The sequence below is a fragment of the Marmota monax genome, unplaced genomic scaffold (genome assembly GCF_021218885.2).
Source record: "Marmota monax isolate L192 unplaced genomic scaffold, Marmota_monax_Labrador192_F-V1.1 WCK01_AAM20220418_F8-fsc00136, whole genome shotgun sequence".
In the NCBI taxonomy this organism is placed as follows: Eukaryota; Metazoa; Chordata; class Mammalia; order Rodentia; family Sciuridae; genus Marmota; species Marmota monax.
The window spans coordinates 1,207,130-1,225,456 of record NW_026693905.1 but is presented as its reverse complement, the minus strand read 5'-3'; the positions used below and the strand labels follow the sequence as shown (position 1 = coordinate 1,225,456).

The window sequence follows — 18,327 nt, the reverse complement described above, 5'->3', positions numbered from 1 at the left end:
ATTCTTGGTATAATTGTGTAGTTGTATCACTGTCTTTAGTTGCTTTGCTGGAAAAAAAATTAATACATTTTCTGTACTTTAGATATAGTTTGTTTCATAAGCTGGCTAAATGTCTCTTGTATGTAGCTTTTGTCAGTTCTTTCCATTTCTTTGCCCCCCATTTGCCCTGCTATTTTCTGAAATATTGGCACCTGTGCTTTTATTTTTTAAGGTCAATAAGAATTACATTCTAATATATAACCAGTAATTTAAATTTTATATCTTTCATGCTGTTTTAGTCAGCTTTATATCACTAAAACAAAATATATGAGCTAATCAACTTATAAAAAGAGAAGGCGTATTTTGGCTTATAATTTCAGAAGTTCCAGTCTATAACCAGTTGGCCCCATTACTTTGTGACTATGTTGAGACAGCATGTCACAGTGGGGGGATATGACAGAACAAAACTATTCACCTCATTATCAAGAAGCAAAAAAGAGAGATAGGAACAGGTCAGAGTCCTACAATCCAACTGGGGATACCCCAGCCCCTGCCAGTGACTTAAAGTCTCCATCCCTAGGCTCCAACTGTTAAAGGTTCTGTTTCCTATCAATAGCTCCACCCTGGGGATCAAGCTTTAAGATATGAAACTTTAGGGGTACTCAAGATCCAAACTATAGCATTGTCCATAGATAGTTTACAAAATTTAAACACTAGTAAAATTTTAATTACTATAATTATTGAAATTATTATTTGCTACATAACTAAGTAGTGTTCTGTGAATACATTCTTCTTCTAGTGCTGATCATAATTTAGAATGATACAACTCTGCATGGCTTAATTATAAAGAAGGCTTTTTTTTTTAATTTTCCTTTTTTGTAGTACTGAGGGTTGAACCAGGGCATGTGAGGCAAGCACTTACCACTTAGCCACATCCCTAGCCCCCGAATGCCATAATTCCACATGTTGAAATCCCCAAAGATCAAAATCTTTAAAGTCTTGGGATCACAAAACTCACAATCCCAAAATATTAAAATCCCAAACTTTGAAATCCTGAAAGCCCGTATCTGGAATATTCCAAATTCCATAAAAGAACAGACTGAAATAAAAGGAGAGCCAAATTCTGGGGGAAATGATTGGCCTTGAGATATGACAACAAACACTTCAGTTTCAAAATGTGTTGTTTAGCTCTGTTGGAATGCCTTGCAGCTGATGAAATTTCAGGAACTCTCCATGAATGAAAGCCAGACATGTCTGAAGAAGCCAATGAAACTACTGATTCAAAAATAATTACATGCAGAGTAATACATGCAGCAGTTTTGCTGTTCAGTCACCAGTATCGTTTCTGCCAAATTTGTGCTCTGTATAAAAATACACGCAAAGCGTATTTCCACATGCACAAGGCCACATAGAAGCATGGTGCAGAAAGTGGGAAAATTTAATAGGGAATGCTTATGTCAGTGTCTATCCAATCACAGAATTTCAAAAAGGCTGTGCTGAGTAGGAAATTAATGTGAACATGTATACCTAGGAGAGCTGTGGAAAGAGCACAGGAAAAGGAAAAGAAGCTAATCATCTTCATGCAGTCTTCAAATGTAATTAATGCTCATGAACGTTAGCCAGCTGTTATGGACTATCTCAATGTGATTGTTCATACTCTTTCCCTAGAATATTCTTTTTCATATGTTATATTTTTTGTTTTTTATTTGCTTTTGTTATTTTGCTTTTTAAGAAACAAGACAAAATTGAAAGTGTCACATTAGCTTTTACAAATCATAAATTCCAATACTGAAAGTATAAATTGTATAAAGACTTACACAATTCTCATTTGTTTTATGTATTTGTTATTGTTTCAACTCCATGAAAGTGCATTATCACAATGTTGACTTTGTATATGATCCTTGTGTGTTTGTGTATGAAAACATTGAAACTTCATCAATAAATGAAAAGTTGCTCCCTATGTACACTTGCATTTGTGAAAGATAAAATTATTAAAATCTCAATTCTTTGGCTGACTGCATGTGTAGTGGTGACCCATTCCAATTTTCTTAATCAAAAGATGGATTGTCCTTCATGGCATTTCAGATGATTGCAGTTATAAAAGCTGGGGCACATAGTTACCCAGTATAGTGGTGTGTGTTTTTATACTTTGTTTTTGACCTATTTCTTCATGAATACAGAATGTCCAAGGATAATATTTTGTTTTTGCATCTCATGAATACTCAAAATCAAGCCAGATTTTAGTTTTTTGCATATTGTCACATGCTTTATTTTGGTACAGATTTTCCACTCAAATGTGTAATTACCTTTCTTATTTTCTGTAAGAAGTTAACTTTTTTCTCCTGTACTTCTGATACTTAAACATCTATCACCTGGAGTCTATTTTATTCTTTTGAAGTTTGTTATTTCCAGTGCTAGTGAGTTACTTGCTTTGTATTTGGACGCTGACTTTCCTTTGTAGTTATTTATTTTTCTTTGCCCTTATATTTCTGTGTGTTCTCTTCCTTTACTCTGTACTCAAGTTTTCCCAGATTCTCAGTCATTACATATTATCTATTTAATGAAGTATACTCCTCTCTACTTCCACATTTCCTTGAAGGTCTTCCTTGGATACCTTCTGTCTTCAGTGCTGTTGGGGGGTGGTCTCTGGGCCTGCTGCCAAACAGCATCATGACATTTCCACTTGCTGTTTTCCTGGATATATATTTGTATATTTTGTTTCCCTTTATATTTTGTTAAATCCCGCTAATGTACTTTATTAAGTAGCTTCCTAAGATAATGTACAATCCATACTCACCTGTATTTTGGCCAAGAATGAAATTCTAGAAATGTTTTCTTGGGCTGGGGACATAGGGCAGTGATAGATTGCCTAGCATGTACAAAGCTCTGTGTTTGATCCCTAGCATTGCCCACCCCCCAAAATAAGTTTTCTCTAAGGGCTTTGAATAAGTTAATTTGCTATGTTCTAGCTTCCAGGCATGCTACCAATTTGAAGCCAACTTAATTTTCTTCCTTTTAGGATATTCTCTCTCTCTTTCTTATACAGGGGATTGAGTCCAGGACTGCTTAATGACTGAGTCACATCCTCAAAATGAAAATGTTTTTTATTTATATTGATACAGGGTCTTACTAAGTTTCTTAGTTCCTTATTAAGTTGCTGAATCTGGCCTCAAACTTGTAATACTCATGCCTCAGCCTCTGAGTATCTGGGTTTATAAGTATGTTCTACCAAGCCTGGCAGATCCTTGTTTTTTTTTTTTTTTTTTTTTTTGTTTTTTGTTTTGAGTTTGCTATGATAAATTTAATACTCTGTAATTTGGTTTTGTAGAATCATGTGTCTCAGAAAAATATTGTATGTTTTTAACTAGTGTTCTTTCTGGAATCTTAGTTGTGTATGGATCCTCTGAATTAATCTGTGTTACATTTATACATTCTCCCATATTTCCCATTTTCATTTCTATTATAAATTTTGTTTTGAGAATTATACATTTGATTTTAAAGAGCTGTTTCTTGTTTTGTGATATTTTTCATGAACTCCTGTTCTTGTTTAATGGATCTTAATTAGTACAATACATTCTTTCAGGATAACAATTAAGTTTTTTTTTTTTTTTTTTTTTTTGTATTTGGATCTTGGCACTGAACTTTTATCTGGAAATTTCTTTTATTTAAAAAAAAAAGTTCTCTCCTATAATGCTACAGGAATACCACAAATGACTTCTGCATATTGATTTTATGTTTAATATAAAGAGTAGTTCAGCGCTCACCTATCATGTGTGAGGCCCTGGGTTCGATCCTCAGCATCACATATAAATAAATAAAATAAAAATATTAAAAAAAGAGTGGTTCAATATTAAATATGAGTGGGATTTCTGCATAGATTAGTTGGTATGTCCTTTGGCAACCTTGGCATATAGTGGTTGGGTGGGTAGCAGATCACTGCTCTGGGGCATTTAAATGCCAGAATTTAGGGACTTTGCTAAGGGGCACTATTTTAATTGCTAACACTGATATTAAATGTTATTTGATTTATTTGTTACTTTTTCTCTGCATTTTGGTAAATTTCTTGAGAAACGAATATCCCCCTGCCCCAGGTTTAAATTCCTAGCTCCTAATTCCTGCTACTGCAGGATTAGTGTGGTGTAGGTGTAAGGGTACTGGCAAGGAGTGGGAGTAAAAAAGTCACCTGCCTGTGTGGATCAGTGAACCCTCTGTTTCTAATCCTCCTCCTTTCTGCTGTCGTAAAACTTACCTGCTTTTTCCTAGTTGTAGTCTTTGTGTGAATATGATGATCAAGTTAGTTGTCTTTGAGCTTTAACTTTCATGAAAATTCTGGCTGTGGTTCTCCCTCCTGTTTCCTTACTCAATATTGTCCAGTCACTCTCTCTTATCTCTTGGTATCCTGTTTTGTTTTCTTTATCTTGCTAAGATTAAAGCTTTATGTTTTCTTTTATACTAAATATGTAAGCCATTTACCTTTTTATTTTCATTCTACTACCTCTTTCATCCTCAGTATTGAGCTTATACAGGAGGTTATCTTAGTAGCATTAGTTGGAGCCAAACGAAAATAAGGGATAAAGAGGAAATTACTTATAGGAAAGGATAATATTCTGAAATTTATAATATTTGCATTATAATTATGAACTGGTAAACACTCAAGAAATAATAAGATAAAATAATGATTAAAAGGGTTATGGTTTGGATGTGAGGTGTCCCCAAAAAGCACATGTGTGAGACAATGAAAGAAGATACACAGAAGAAATGATTAGGTTACAAGAACTTGAACCCAATCAGTGAATTAATCACCTGATGGGGGTTAATTGAGTGGTAACTGAAGGCAGGTGTGTTGTGGCTGGAGAAAGTGGAACATTGGGGATGTGGCTTTGGGGTATATATTTCGTATCTGGAAAGTGGAGAGTGTCTCTCTGCTTCCTGATCATCTTGTGAACTCCTTCCCTCTTCTACACTCTTATGCCATGATGTTCTGCCTCACCTTAAGTCCCAAGGAATGGAGCCTGCTGTCTGTGGATTGAGACCTCTGAAACTGTGAGCCCCCAAAGGAATGGAAGGATTGTTCAGGTTAGATCATTTAGTCACAAGCAAAATAACTGACTAAAACAAATGGTGCGTGTTTTTGTGTTGGAGGCCGGGTATGAATTATGAATTACGAATTTGTTTGAGCCATCACAAGGCAGGGGGGTTGCTTTTCTGGGAATTCTTGGTGTGAATCCACTGGTTGCAGACTGTTTGGATTAAAGCTGATGCCCTACCTTAGCTCACAGCTTAGTTACAGCTCCTGGAGGAGGGTGTTACCTCCCTAGCCTCAAGCAATCTGTTTTTCCCATCTTTATCCTGTTTTTCTCAAGAAGACTGCCACACTGAAACTTTTTGATATATTTTCCCTTTAATAAAGGATGTGGGCCTTTCCCCTTTGTTCAGTTCGAGTTCCTTTCAGGGCTGGAAGACCTACCAGCCCCCTGCTTTAAAAACTATCTGCTGTCTATTGTCTTTTAATCTATTCCTTATTGATTATCTTCAGACTTTTTTTTTCCCAGTTGATTCACACCTCCAAGCAAGAATTAGCACTTGAGGTGCTGCTAACCCTGACGTTTTTGAAAAGAAATATTATTTTTCTCTTAAAATAAATGTGCATTAAAAGCGTGTGTTATTTTTTTTCTTTCATTCCCAAGCTAGGTCACATATCTTCTTTGCAAAGGACAATTCACATTATATGCAAGTTGCTTGCTTATTATTACATGGTCTATATTGTGGCTTGGCATATTAGATGATAGGTTTTGAATTGAAAGGGTGATTTACTATGAAATGTTAAATATAAAATATTTGGGCAATTTAATTAAATTGTTATGGGTTGGATAAAAGCTGATATGTAAGACAATGCAGGAATTGTCAGAGGTGAAATGATTAGATTAGGAGAGCCTTAACCTCAGTAGATTACTCCAGTAATATGGATTAACTGGGTTGTAAATATAGACCGTTAGTGCACTACTGGAGGAAATAAGTCACAGTGGTTATGTCTCTGGGTCTTATATTTTGTCCTTGGTGAGCAGAACTTTCTCTTTTCTTCCTGTTGCTGTGTCCTGAGCTGCTTTTCTCTACCATACCTTCTGCCACATTGTTCTGCCTCATCTTGGACTAATTAGTTATGGAGTTGGTTGACCATGGACTGAATCTCTGGAACCTTGAACCAAAACAAACTTTTCCTCCTGTAAATTGTTCTTGTTGGGTCTTTTGGTCACTGCAATGAAAGCCTTCCTAAAACAATAATGTAAGAGATCACTGTGAATAAGTCATGCTAAGAACACTTCCCCTTACAGCTACTGCAGCAGCTTGGACTCTGTAGAACTCTCATGAGCTAAAAACATGCATTAAGGAAATCATTTATGTGTAGTTTTCTCCCTACTCATAAAGCAGATGAACAAATGACAGGTTGCATTTATGAGCCTCTATAGATAGGATTTGCTGAATTAACCATATCCAATTTTAACATGTTAAAATGAAGTAATATATTTTATCAGATATCAAAAATAATATATATTGGTTTACAGTTTTCATTTCATTTATACTGTATCTCAGTTGCATTGTTGTGTAGCATGTAGCATGTGTTCCCCTGACATTTTAAATGCATGTCAAAGAAGAAGTGGTATATACTGCTTTCTTTTGCAGCTTAACTCTTAATGGGGAATAAACTCTGGATAAATTATGCATTTAATATGATGATGAAAGATAAGAGCAGTGATATGTGTTGTTTGGAATAATCTATCACAAGACATTGTCAGAGCATCCCTTGAGAGTGTGTCCATACTTTTTATGTTGCATTTTTCTTCAGAGACTGATATTATCCATTTCTGAGATGATAAAAAGAAATCAGAAGAAAATAGGTTGTTGTGTGAAGCCAAAATGAATGCATTACCACTCATAAATAGATTCTGGGTTCTATAGTAATTTGTTAGCCTTTTATTTTATTTTATTTTTTGAAAATTAACCATTCTTTTGTATTTATAAAAAAGGAAGCAATACCACTATTTATTTATAGTACCAGGCAGAAATTCCAGTTTGCTTGATATATTGATAGAATAAATAGAAATGGTACCTACCAGATATCACAGAGTTGCTTCCTCTAATGTCCCCTGCCTCCGTATACATAAGCATATCATTTTCTAGTTTGATCCCAGGATGGGAAATTCTTTTAAGCTGTTCATTTTTTTCCTTGGTGTATGTTGACTTAATGGTTTCTTCATATCAAGACAGCTTTATGAGGACAATTTTTTTCTATTTTGGTTCAAGTCTGAGAGCTAACGTTTGCTTTTAGAGCCTCAGCTTCCAGAGTTGGATAGAACACCTCCAACAGCTGCCTCAGTCTTTAGTGACAACTCAGGTTTTCTCAGTACTTCCATCCCTGCCGCCACCCTCTGGTCTTCTGTTTCAAGGCTATCTTCATCCTAGGCCTGCTCTCTGCAGGCTATTCCCTCACACACTAGAAGCTTGTCTCTCATGGACATATTTTCTGATAAGACTGGCAGCAGGTAGTGGTTTGGCTACGCAAGGTTGACTTTTATCTCATTTGGGGAGACAGAGCATTCTCTGGATTTGTGTTAAATGGAAGAAAATTATCTCATTTCATAATACATTTTGAGCTAGTGCATTCTTATTACCTAAAATTTTAATGTTCCTCTAATGTGTGTATGTGAGTGTGTGTGTGTGTGTGTGTGTTGTTGTTGTTGTTGTTAAGGGTAGAATCAAATAAGCAGAAGAAAATTCCCTTTCACATGTCAGAATTTGGTTTAATTCTTTTGTATTGAACTCCAAATATTAGACATATAAATAGATGTTTTAGAAATATTTCAGTGCAGATTTGAGTTACATTAAAATTAATGATGCAGAATAGCAGGGTGGCAAAGATTAAAGGCTCTGCACAGATCAAGGGTGTCTGTACTCTCAGATGGTAGCATGGTCTCGTACTAGCTGTGTACTTTTTTGGCTCAGTTAGGATCTCTCTGCCTTAGTGGCTTCATCTGTAAAAGGGACTAAAAATATTGTGAATCTTAGTGATTTAAAACAGTTTCATCTCAATCATTAGCCATTATTAATCATATTATGATAATCATAACACTATTAAATGCAGACACTTTGATATGGTTTTTCATTTTGCTCCTTTTGTCAATCCTGAAAGAGGAGATGTTATTCTCATGTTGTAGGTAAAGATACTACTCAGGAAGTTTATTAACTTGCACCAGATAAATCAATCAGTATGAGTCAAAACTAAGCTCAAATCTAAGACTTTTTCCAAAACCTTTGCTTCTCTCTTTTAAGATACAGTCTCCTTTATTTGCTGACTTTTGTTGTAATGAGGAGACTTAGTGATAACTAATATTATCAAAGATGTCTTATTTTTACAGAGCATTTTAGCAGAGTACATTTCCTGTATTTACAGCTGGGACTTGCAAGTTATTCAATTTTATGATATGATGTGGTAATTGAATATTTTCTTGAAAAATTTAGTTTTCCTCTATACCTAGTATAGAGATAGAGGGAAAGCAGGATGGCACAAAGGATTATTTTAGGGGAAAATTAGTTCAGTCAGGATAGTACAGGAAATGCCTTGAACCTTGAAGTCACAGTGTGAAAAAGGAAATTGGGAAAAAGAAACAGTTAGTGGGCAAGGAATATGAGAAGCGAAGTTCTCAAACACATTCATCTTCATAATCTAATTTAGGCCAAATCATTATCAGTACAAACAGGAGACTAAATAACTTTCAATAATGAGATAATTTATGTGCAAGAATATGTCATTTTATAAAAATTTGAATTTATATTTAATCATATTAATTTTGAACAACTGACTTTACAACCTAATATGACAAGATGCACACAATTGTACTTGGCATTAGCAGAGTTATATTAAAAATATATCATTAAAACATTCTTAATGAGTCATCTTCTCTTTATAGCTAATTTATTGGAAGAGTTACCTTTTTAATTAATTGATTTTTTTTTTTTTTTTGGTGATATGGTCTTGCTGTATATTTCCCAGGCTCACCTGGAACTTCTGGTCTCCAGTGATCCTCCTGTCTCAGCCTCCTTAGTAATGGGACTTCAGGCACATACCTCAGTGCCTATCAAGGTCATTTTAAAGAGAACTTCTTTATTTTTCATTTCATATCCAATCCTTATCCTTGAAAATGTTGATTTCCTAATGTCTATATGACTTTAATGAGGTGAAAAATTTATTTGCCATTAGTGCTGAATGATATTCTATTTAATTAGTACTGGGACTCACTCTTGAGATGCTATATTCCTCAGACTATTTAAAAGATATATCTACCATTTGAGCTTTGAGAATCTGAGATTTTAAGGCTCTTCTGTAGGGTTTTTTTCTCAGGCATGTTATTCTCTGAGACTCTGGGCTTGCAAATGAAAGCTCTGCTTGGTTCAGCATTGAACTCCCAAGTTGTATTCATTTCTTTGCTGAGGTCTTTGGGGAGATTTTTTAGTTTGGCAAGTCTTTGAAAAGAAGCAAAATTTGAAGCCTGTGTCTAGTATTTTGTCAAGAATAAAGAATATACTCAAGGCAAGAACAGACATGAATGTGTAGCCATAAAATACTTATACATAAATATTGTTGTGTAAAATTGTCCCAGCAAAAGTTCTGTATCTCCATTTCTACTGTACTCTTAATATTCTAACACATTCTATTAACATTTTATACACTGTTACATTAACATTTTATAAATTTCCCAGTACATTAATTAATTCATGTTAAAAACTAAAAAATCTTATTTCACATATTGATGTGGTATTTTAATACGTTAAAAATGGTGGTATCTATTCTCTAATGAAAGGAAATAGGGCTCCTTGAGAAATGACTGATGATAAGAAGCCAGAGAACATATATGATTAGCCTGGAACATGTCATAGAGTCAGGAAGCATTTTCCCATACTCTTTCCAATATATGTTATCATATCTGCCAATACGATAGGTGAAACAAATTCATATTCTTAATTTAATTAACACTTATTTGATTAGTGGTGAATTAAAAATTGTTATTTGTTAGCCATTTGCAGTTCTCAATGAAATGTTTGTACATATTCAGTATTATATGTACAAATATATTTATAAAAATTTATAAATCATATTTTATGATTTATAAAAGTTCTTTATTGAATAAGGTCACTAACTCCCATTCCTTCATGTACTTTGAAAATATTTTTGTCAGTTTCCTATTACGTTTTGAATCTGTTTACAGTAACTTTCATCAAAGAAGTTTTTAATTTTATTTTAGTAAATTCATCACTTTATTTTATTGTCTGTTTTTTATATTTTCACAATTTTTTTCCTACTAAAAGACTATGAAATGATCACCAAAATTTTCTTCTAGTACTTTTATGGCTTTATGTCTTATATTTTGTATGTATATCTTTAATTTATCAGAAATTTATTTTAGTATATTTGGTCTGAAGTTACAATATAATTCTTTTTTTCTTATGGCTAACAAATGGTTCATTTTTTCTAATTTATACAGGTTTTAGAAAATATACAATTTATAGAAACCAAAAATATTTTCAAAATTTGCATAATGTATTAGCACTAGTTAAAATAACAATATTTTTCTTCTTATTTTTGCTTCGATGCCTAGAAGATACATAGTATAAACTTTTCTTATACTACCACCATCTCTATAAACCTTCTTCATTAACTGCTCTTTAGGAGGTTAAATCTGGTGTGCATATTATATTTAAAAGGCTACAATCCATTGGATCTTTTTTTTTTTTTTTTGATACTTACTCCTTGTATGAATATCCAAAATTTTTTTATTCCTAAGTGAAATTAAATACTGAGTTTCAGATGATTGTTACTGCATTTATAAATGCAAGGACAATGTTGCTAGTCCCTGGGATAATTACTATATTAAATTATAAGAGTATTTTCCATGGTATCTTAACTTTAGTTGTCAAAACTGAGTATCTTGTCGGTTTTATAATAATTGTTTAGAGTAGCTTGTTGCCACAAATGGATGTCATTAAAATGTCTATTTTAGGTTTAATCTCTTTTGCTGGATATAAAATTCTTCTAAGAAATAGTGCATCTTATTTTCTAGTGATTTTGAGGGAGTTAATACTGAATGTAGAATTAAAGTCTTGTCTCTCTTATGTATGTAATTAAATAAATCATCAAAAGCTGCTACTAAAAAACAGAAGGATAAGAAGAATTTAATGTTAATGGTTATTTCCTTCTATTATTTGGGACTTTTTTGTTTATATGGTATGGAATCTAATTTTTTAATATTTATTGAATCTAAAAAAATTATAGAATTGTATCTCATTATAGCAATTTTTGAGAACAGAAAATAAATCTTAATTCATTTGACTATATCAAATTATGTATTTTAATGTGCTTCATCAACTAACAGACATAAAATATGTATGTAGAGTCAAGGTTAGCAATCTTTAAGATGTGTTAAAGCTCTCATTATAATCTTAATGCTACTTCATAGCTATATAATTTTAGCTAACTTAACTCTTGTCTCTGGAATCATCTCACTCTTTACTTAGTTACATTCTCATTTCTAGATAAACATTTTATTCTTTAAATTCTCTGTCTTTTAATTTCCATTTTTTCATTAACTTAGATGGGTGACAACTAATGTAAGTCATTTTCAAATTTGCAGTCAGATGTAACTGAAAGTACATTTGGCCTGAGTGTCCATCTAAGGTCTGTTGTTTATATCTGTTTATATCAGTTATAGCTGCTTGTTAAGTGAATCCGTCAATCACATTTTTCTACAGATGTTTCATTAGTGATGTTTAGTATGTGAATAGAAATAAATTATGGAATTGAAAGAAGTTCTATGTGATTTTTAAACCAGCAAGTTAGGAGAAATGTCATTGGCTAGTGCAGGCGTTGGGTAGAGAGTGGTATGGCACAAAAGATCAGTTTACTTTCTTCTGAAAGCAGTTAAATTTTATTTTATTTATTTTTTTATGGCAAGCAATGGAAATATTGGCCTTTATAAAAATGTGTAATACTATAGATTTATATAAATCTATATAATTTAACACAAATAAAATTGCTTTTAATACATTTTATTGTTATATTGTTTTTCTTTTATCATGCCATTAAATTTATCTTGTCAAGTAGCTTATGGATTATTTAAGGATTAAAAAGTACTGGTTTTATTCTGTTACGTATTATATTTCATTTACTCACAACCTATAATGGTATATATTTAATAAATCTTGAAAAATTGAATCTCATGACTCATTTTCATGATATTTAAAAGTATTTAGTTTATTAAAAGCAAATTTTTATCTGAAATGATATTTATTTCCAATTACTATATAATTCTTTTCCAAATATCAGGAAATTTCTTTATAGGAACCTTTGTATTAATTACCACTAGGTAGTACCTCTGGACTAAATATCTTTATGTTTCTTGATTTCCAATGTTTTTTTTCTTAGTGTAGTATATAATATAATGGAAAGAAATTACTATGAGAGCCCTCTTAGTCATTAAATGTTGTGGTGAAAGTATGACATTTAAAATCACATTGCCCATGCCTTGTCTCTTACTAACTTTGGGAACTTGGGAAATTAATTTCTCTGACCTTCAATGTTCTCATCTATAAAATCAGAATTATAATATCCCATTTAAAAATAACTTTTATGAGAGTTAAATAATAAAATGTTTGCAAAGCACTTGGTCCAGTACTCAGTATAAGGCAAGCCATTATGTTGTTATCACTAATGAAAACAATTCTACATTTTTAACTTGTTTCTTAAAAATGTTTTTGTTTATTAATTTTGTAAGATATGCATTCTTACTTAAATTCAATTTATACTATTACAAATCCTGTCAGTAGAAAGGTGACTTCAGTGCCCCCATATATGATCCCTTCATATTTCTGCCTCAGTGAACTTTACTTTGTATCCCAATCCCAACATCACCCCCTATTATTTAACATGCCCAGAGAAACTTAGGTATTTGAGTGAGCAAAACACATAGTAAATCTTAACTGACTTCACCCTTGATATTAAACTGCTCTCCTATTTACATTATTCTTCCCACTGTTTCTCTTTATAGGAAGCAAAATGTATATATAGTTTTCATTAGTTAAAACAATACATATTATGGGCCCCTCTGTCACTATAATATCAGGTTCTTTTGGTTTCTAGTCACATAAATCCATTTGAAACTAACAAGTCAAAACTCATATCAAAATAGCTTAGTTTTAGCTAAAAGATGGGAAATTATTAATTAATGTAACCGATAAGCCAAGTGCCAGTTATGGTTGAAGGATGGTTGAATCTGAGAGGATAAACCAATATTGTTTTCTTTGTTTCTAGTTCTTTCTCTTTTTCTGTGTCTGTCTCACTCTCTGCTTTTCAGATTACCTCTGTCTTTTGACTTTTTGCTGCTATTAAGTTTTATTTTTAGATATGATGATTCTGCTTACATCACATACCCATCTTTGACATAGTCATAATGACCAGGAGTGGGGAGTGCTCTGATAGGCCATGCTTGTTTCATGTGTCCAATCCAAGACCTGAGTATGTGAGGTTTATTTAAATCTGTGCTTGTCCAAATTTGGCCCATTACCTATTTTTGTAATGTTTTATTAGAATATAGATATACCTATTCATTTATGTATTGTCTTTTGATGACTTTTATACTAAAATGGCATAGTGGAGTAGTTATAACAGAGACTATATGGTCCATAAAAAATATTTCCCCTTTGGTCTTTAAAGAAAATATTTGCTAACTTTTCTAGGTAGAATTCAAAAGATGGTCCTCAAGGACTCAGATTTTTATGTAATCCCTTTTCCTTGATTATAGGCAAGACCTGTGAATATGATGAGGTAATATTCCTTGGATTTTGTTTCTCTCTGTGGTAAAAGAATATTTGCAAGTACAAAGTCCCTAATTAATTGCATTAATCAAAAGATGGACTATCCAGGGCATGCCTGTCTGAAATTAGATGAGTTCTTAAGAAAGAGTGTAAATTGGAAGCAAAGGAAGTCAGAAGCACTTTCTCTTGTTAAGCTTGAAAGAAATCAAGTTGTTAACTTTCTTTGTAGGCAATGTGACAAAGGCCTGTGAGTTATCATAAGAAGCTAAGAATAATCCCCACCTTCACTGACTAGAAAATGACCTCAGTAATAATAATTGAGTATTCTGAGTTTCTTATTTTTGAAATAAATTTTATGATTGCCTTTTGTATTTCTATGAAGAACATCATTGGAATTTTAATAGGATTAACTCAGGGAGATCCTTTAAATAAAATACAACAAAGGACTGGGGATGTGGCTCAGTAGTTAAGTGTCCCTGGGTTATATCCCTGGGACAAAAAAATAAAAGAACAAATAAAACTAGAATGATTTAATTAATACCTAGTAAATATATCTGGAAAGTAATATTCCCTATATTGTTGAACTATGTTGGTGGGACTATGCCCTATAAACAGCTTATTATAGTTTACTTAACTTTAAAGGGAATTAATTTAAACTTGAGGCAAAATTGATCCAACAGATAATTATGTATGTGTATATATGTATATTAATATTTATTCTTTTAGTTGTAATTGAACACAATATCTCAATTTTATTTATTTTTGTGGTGCTGAGGATCGAACCCAGGGCCTCTCACATGCGAGGCGAGCGCTCTACCGCTGAGCCACAACCCCAGCCCCAATTATGTATATTTTTACTATTGTGTTTTCGTAATCCATAGTTAGTACACATTTCATTAAGTTTTCTTTTATTGCTTTTAGGCAACACATCCAATCATTCCTTTGGTCAGAGGGGAGAGAACCATAGGTAGATAATTTTATACATCATGGCATACTTTCATTAACATTGTGATATTATGTATGTAAGTTATGATATTTATCCCATTCCATGATAGAAATGAAGCATTAATTATTTTTAATGAAAAGGAGCTTTAGTTTTAATAGAAATGGACATCCGTACTTCACCTTCTCTTCCCAGGTGATTTCTCCCATCCTCTCAGTTTCCATTCTCTTCTCTATAATTAATTCCCAATTTTACATCTTAAGTTTATGTATTTTCTTAGAAATACATATGTGTTTAGCCAACTGCTTAATCAAAACATTATTTTGGATATCTCAAGTGTGTCAACCTCAGCACATCCACATGGGAACCCATGTTATCTATCACATCTGCTTTGGAACCTCTTCGAATAGCTGTCATTATCATTCTTACATTTCTGAAGTAAGCAGAAAATTCAGAACCATCTTGGTACTCCTCTATGTCTTTCCTTATATATCCAATTTATCACAAATTTATAATTTTGTTTCTTTTCTTTTTTCAAATCACCAGTATATCCTGTTTTTCCATCTCTGTTGCTATACACCTAGTCAAATCACCCTTATTGTGTTTCTGAGGGTATTACAATATTCTCCTGCTACATTTACTCAGTCAGGAAACACTGATCTTATAAAAATTCGGTTCTTTTTATATCACGTATCCCAGTAATTTTCCATTGTTGTTAAGATAAGGACAAAACTATTAGCATAGGAAAAACTAACAGTGGGAAACTCTAGCCACTGCCACTGCTTAATAAATTTTGCATTAAATTCCCTTGACTTTCAGGGTCCTTCTTTCAGGTGCCCTGGGATACCATGCCCTCTCCTGTAATGGAGCTTTTGCACATGCTCTGTCAGAACTTAAATCCTGCTTTTAAAAGACAGGGTATTGTATCAACTAGACTAATAAAATTTGTTTTCCATATAAATATGTTGTTATTATTAATTAATAGAACATGAATAAAATACAACATACAAAATATTAGGCTTTGAGTTTTCTTCTGAATGGATCTTTTTGAATTAAAAATTTTGAAGGCTCACCAATTCCTATATATCCTTTAGATAAAAGCTGAAGTCTCATTAAATTTTCCCTGTTCATTCTAGTTCGTCTTCTTTTGTTATCCCATATCCCATAGAACCTAAACTTTATTTTTTTTCTTCTTAGAGCATGGCTTTCATCATTCTTGATTAATGTCTCTTTTCCCCATTGCAAGCTTGGAGAGAGCAGGAACTCTTGTTTTGCTTATTGCTATATCTTCACTTTCTCATATTGAATAGCTCATAATAAGAAGTGATTTTTGAGTGGATGAATATAAAGAGTTACTAAGTAAGAGAGATGGCATTTGAAATCAGAGCTCATTCCAAAACTACTATTTTTCAGTGACCATATATTTTTAGCATATTATAAAAATAAATTACCATACTGACTGTTCAACACTTGTCCTGGATATATTCAAAAGCAGAATGAGAATCAGTTTAATGTTAATCAGTTTAATGTTTTCATGATTTATAATAGTAATGAAATGGGAAATTGTGGTGAAGGAGATGATGGAGATCATATGAAAGATTTTGGAGGATGGTTTGCTTGTAGAAGGCCATTGGGCATCTGTTTGTGGGGAGTAGCTTTGAAAGGCCAGAAGTCAGAACAAAGCTCCTGATTACTGTGCCTGAAGACATCAGGCACCCAGCAGTGATTGTGGCACATAGAGGCCTCTTCTCTCCTTTTTTGGCCTACCTGCACAGTATCGTGGCAGAGAAAGGCAGTGAAATGAACTTGCTCTGTGGAATAAGTAGAAACATGTTAGGGGAAACTTCAGTGGAATCTTACATTTAGATTTGGTGGTGTTTGCAGTTGCGTTCAAAAACATTTCAGAGGGAAGCAGGTAGAGTTCTATATTAAAAAGTGAGTTCGCTGATGATGGAGTTTAATTTTACCCTTCTCATTCTCCTTACATCTATTCTTTTTTCTCTTTCTCCTTTGTTCCTCTATTCCTTGAATTTTCTGCGTGTCCCTATCCCTGACTCTACTATTTTCCTTAATACTTTAATATTAAAGTACTGTACATAATCAGGAATCCTAGGTATATTTTTATCCCATGGCAGATGGAGAGTATGTAACCACAACTCTCCATTTAAATTGAGATCAGGACCATGTTATATGTACGTTTTTCTATCTTTTGCATGAAGACTTTATGATGTTCATATAATAGAAAATGCAGAATAGATTTCTGTATTTATTCTGATGTTGTAATTTTTTTACATCTCAAAAATGTTGAATGTATTTTTTTAAGCAGTGTACATTTTATTTCCAAATCCTACCACTGAAACACTCAATATGTTACTTATTTAATTTTTAATGTCCTTATATTTTTAAATTTATTTGTTCTCTCTCTCTCTCTCTCTCTCTCTCTCTATATATATATATATATATATATATATATATATGTATATATATAATGTGTGTGTGTGTTGTATGTCAATACTTATATGAATATGGAGAATATCTTATTCTAATTGGGATCCCAGTCTTGTGGTTGTACAGGTTGTGGAGATTCTTGTGTATTCACATATGTGCATAGGTAATTTCTGTCAGATTCATTTTCTTTCCTATTCCTATCCCTACTTCCTTGCCTTTGTCTCCTTTGTCTAATCCACTGAACTTCTATTTTGCCCTCCTCACCTTGTTATTTGTTAGCATGCACATATCAGAGAAAACATTTGACATTTGGTTTCCTGGGATTAGCTTATTTCACTTAGTATGATAATCTCTAGATACATCTGTTTACTGGAAAGTGCCATAAAGTCATTAAATTTTATAGCTAAGTAATATTCCATTTGTGTATATATACCACATTTTCTTTATTCATTCATCTGTTGAAGGGTAACTAGGTTGGTTCCATAGCTTAACTATTTGAATTGAGCTGCTATAAACATTGATGTGACTGTGTCACTATAGTATGCTGTTTTTAAGTCCTTTGGTTATAGACCAAGGAGTGGGATAGCTGGGTCAAATGGTGGTTCCATTCCAACTTTTTGGAGGAATCTCCATACTGCTTTCCAGAGTGATTATACCAAGTTGCAGTCCCACCAGCAATGTATGAGTGTGCCTTTTCCCCCACATCCTCACCAACATTTATTATCTCTTCTATTCTTGATTGTTGCCATTCTGACTGGAGTGAGATGAAATCTCATTTAGTTTTAATTTGCATTTCTGTAACAGCTAGAGATGCTGAACATTTTTTCATGTATGTGTTGACCATTCATATTTCTTCTTTTGTAAAGTGTTCAGTTCCCTTGCCCATTTATTGATTGAGTTATTTATTATTTGGTTTTAATACTTTTGATTTATTTATATATCCTTGAGAATAATGCTTTATCTGAGGTAAAGATATCAAGAATTTTCTCCCATATTGTAGGCTCCCTCTTCATGCTCTTGATTGTTTTCTTCACTCTGTGAAAGATTTTAGTTTGATACTATCCCATTTATTGATAATTGATTTTACTTCTGGT

General features: G+C 32.8%; 1 protein-coding gene and 1 non-coding gene across 4 annotated transcripts in view; one reads left to right on the top strand and one right to left on the bottom strand.

The window, feature by feature from the left end:
* Spag16 (sperm associated antigen 16) overlaps positions 1–18,327 on the top strand; it is a 719,050-nt gene that overhangs the window by 131,135 nt on the left and 569,588 nt on the right. The gene's annotated exons all lie outside the window — the stretch shown is intronic.
* Trnaa-cgc (transfer RNA alanine (anticodon CGC)) lies at positions 14,605–14,677 on the bottom strand. The gene has a single exon. It is a non-coding gene; the product is annotated as a tRNA-Ala (tRNA).